This window comes from Mandrillus leucophaeus, unplaced genomic scaffold (assembly GCF_000951045.1).
Source record: "Mandrillus leucophaeus isolate KB7577 unplaced genomic scaffold, Mleu.le_1.0 Scaffold223, whole genome shotgun sequence".
In the NCBI taxonomy this organism is placed as follows: domain Eukaryota; kingdom Metazoa; phylum Chordata; class Mammalia; order Primates; family Cercopithecidae; genus Mandrillus; species Mandrillus leucophaeus.
Window position 1 is genome coordinate 2,690,482 of NW_012102288.1, and position 3,621 is coordinate 2,694,102.

The window sequence follows — 3,621 nt, forward strand, 5'->3', positions numbered from 1 at the left end:
GGCTGAGGCAGGAGAATCACTTGAACCCGGGAGGCAGAGGTTGCAGTGAGCCGAGATTGCGCCATTGCACTCCAGCCTGAGCAACAAAGTGAGACTCTGTATCAAAAAAAAAAAAAAGTAATTCTTTTCCAGTGATAGCAGAAATCAGAGACTTCAAGTATCCAGTTCAAGTTCACTGAACTCACTACTTCAAAGGCAGTATAATAAGCTCCCTGAGATGATCTTTCTGAAGTAACTCTTTTCTGTCTATCAGCTGACTTGCAGAACTGATTGTGTACTTGACACAGATCCACATGACTCAGTGCAATGGGAGTAGTTCAGCAGTTTTGAATTCTTAGATGATTTTCGCTCTTTGTTTCTTGGTTTGTTTGAAGAGATCAAAAGGGAGCTGTATCGTTGTGTGATAAGTGTGTCTCTATCACTGTTTTCCATAGCTTTCCCTTCCAAGATCCATTATAACTTTGGAAATGTGGTGAAATGTATCTTATAGGACTCTATTAAAAGACTAAATCTGGTAAGGTTTAGTCTAGGGATGTGTGTGTGTGTGTGTTTGTGTGTGCATGCGCACATGCCCGCATGTATGCTAGGAGCAGGCAGAGTGGGGAAAGGAAGTGATGTGGGGGTTGCAATTGTAGCAGTTGCAACAAAACAAGGATGTTTAGCACACATCTACAATAAACATGATCTTCATTATTTTTAGTTAGCCACATTATTGTTATACCCAGAAAAATAATTTTAAAAGCTTTCAAAGTTTAAAGAAATGATTCACAGCAGAAAATCAGAATCCAAGTTGGCAGTTTGTTCAGTAACCATCATTACTTCTCCCACTAATTTTCAGGTCACTATCAGTAAAACATTTTTAGTCAAGCAAACAATTTAACAATTATTTGTCCTCATCCACTTTTGCACACAGTTGAATAAGCTAATGTGGGCTGGAAACAAAATTAGAAACAAACTCTGATTAAACCATTCATTCATCAAATGTACATTCAACACTAGGTATCTGACAGGTTTTGTATTAAGAGAAAAGAAACAGTAAACAGGAATCTGGGTGCAGTCGCTCACGCCCATAATCCCAGTACTTTGGGAGGCCAAGGTAGGCGAATCACCTGAGGTCAGGAGTTCAAGACCGGCCTAACCAACATGGTGAAACCCTATCTCTACTAAAAATACAAAAATTAGCCAGGGTGTGGTGGCGCATGCCTGTAACCCCAGTTACTTGGGAGGCTGAGGCAGGAGAATTGCTTGAACCAGGGAGGTGGAGGCTACAGTGAGCTGAGATCGTACCTCTGCACTCCAGCCTGGGCAACAGAGCGAGACTCTGTCTCAACAACAATAACAACAATAAGAAACAGTAAACAGGAAAAGACAAAGTGTTTCCATTCAGTAGAACCCTGTGGTGGAGGCCTGGACAGCATGCATGGGCACACACTGGCGAGGCACCAGTCTTGGTGTGAGCAAGCAGACAGTGCAGGAAAGCCTCCAGGAGGAGGTGATGTCAGAATTAAATGTGGAAGGACAGGTGAAAGTAGACAGACATAGAGGTAAAGGGAACAGGAGAAAGAAAGGCTTGGAGTTGTGAGGAGGGAGCGTGCACGTCAAGGACCTCACAGTTAACATGGGGGGTGGGGTGGTGGGGTCAGCGGGGAGTAAGGGAGTGAGAAGGATGGAGGCAGAGGGTGGGGGGGTTCATGCGGGGCTGGGTTGGCTTTGCCAGGAGATGAGACTAAATCCTGATAGCCGTGGGAGCTATTGTAGAAATCATTTCAGGCTGATCAGATTTATTTGGGTTTACTGGAGGAGGGAGGAGGCTGTTTGTATGTATTTATTTAATCTTGTTTGGACAAGCCTTAAGCTTAGTAAAGGACAATACGAGGTCCTTAATATTGAAAGAGCCAACATATACCGTCACACATTATTGCAACATTCTCGTTATTCACGTAGTGCATTCAGATGAATATATTCTCAACAAATATTTCCTTCATTTGTAACATCTAGGCAGAGGTGGGCAAGAGCAGATAAAAGAGATGGCAAACTTTGATGACCTTCTTTATATGCCTCAAGGCCTCACCACTGAAATGTCATTGAATATTTCACACTGGCTTCCTCCGACTCTTTTTATCAAGGTCTTAACAATCATTGTGTCAATATGTGACCTTATAAACTGTACACAAGGACCCTTTTTGGGACAACGTGATCATGGGAGAGAAATCTCTCCGTTTGCCTCCCTCTCCCTACCCATCTGTGCTTCTGCCTGAAGTCATCAGCATTTCAGAGATTAAAACTGTGTTCTTTAGGTCTTAGCCACCAGTTTTTATTTGCATAAGCCATACCAAGAAAATGAGAAATTCCTTTTGTGGCTTCACTACTCGGAACTTTGAAAAGAATGAACAGTAACATTTTCAGTCAGATTCAGATTTCGTATAAAACCTGCTTTAGAGAACTGAAGGATAAGATATGCTTATTTAAAACTTTTAAATTATCATCCTCTCGATAGAGACAACACCAGGACAAGTGAGAGCCAGACAGAAACTGGGCGACTCTGCCTCACCAAGGAAAAATTACTCAACGTGAGCAAAGGAGATCCTAAGAAGCCAAGAGGCGAAATGTCATCATACGCATTTTTTGTGCAAACTTGTCAGGAGGAGCATAAGAAGAAGCATCCGGATGCTTCAGTCAACTTCTCAGAGTTTTCTAAGAAGTGCCCAGAGAGGTGGAAGACCATGTCTGCTAAAGAGAAAGGAAAATTTGAAGATACAGCAAAGGCGGACAAGGCCCGTAATGAAAGAGAAATGAAAACCTATATCCCTTCTAAAGGGGAGACAAGAAAGAAGTTCAAGGATCCCGAGGCACCCAAGAGGCCTCCTTCAGCCTTTTTTCTGTTCTGTTCTGAGTGTTGCCCAAAACATCCTGGCCTGTCCATTGGTGACGCTGCGAAGAAACCAGGAGAGATGTGGAATGACACCGCTGCAGGTGACAAGCAGCCTTAGGAAAAGAAGGCTGCAAAGCTGAAGGAAAAATGCACAAAGGCTCTTGCTGCATATTGAGCTAAAGGAAAGCCTGATGCAGCAAAAAAGGGACTTGTCAAGGCTGAAAAAAGGCAAGAAAAAGAGGAGGAAGCTGAGGAAAATGAAGAGGGTGAGGAGAGGGAGATGAAGAGATGAAAATGAAGAAGAAAATGATCATTAGTAAGTTGGTTCTAGCTTTTTTTTCTTGTCTGTAAAGCATTTAGCCTGCCTGTACACAACTCACTCCCTTTAAAGAAAAAAAATGAAATGTAAGGCTGTGTAAAATTTGTTTTTAAACCACACAGTGTCTTCTTTTGTATAATTTAACACACTACCGAAATGTGTCTTTAGATAGCCCTGTCCTGGTGGTATTTTTTTCTTTTTATATTTTGAGATGGAGTCTCCTCTGTCACCCAGGCTGGAGTGCAGTGGCACCATCTTGGCTCACTCCATCCTCTGCCTCCCAGGTTCAAGCGATTCTCCTGCCTTGGCCTCCTGAGTAGCTGGGATTGCAGGCACATGCCACCACGCCTGGTGGTATTTTCAATAACCACTAACCTTGCCTGGTAAAGTATGGGGGTTGTAAATTAGCATGGAAATTTCAAACAAGTTC

At 42.8% G+C, this 3,621-nt stretch overlaps 1 pseudogene; it reads left to right on the forward strand.

Annotated features, from left to right (window-relative positions):
- Window positions 1-1,420: 1,420 nt before the first annotated feature.
- Window positions 1,421-3,189, forward strand: LOC105540629 (annotated as a pseudogene).
- The last annotated feature ends 432 nt before the right edge of the window (window positions 3,190-3,621 follow it).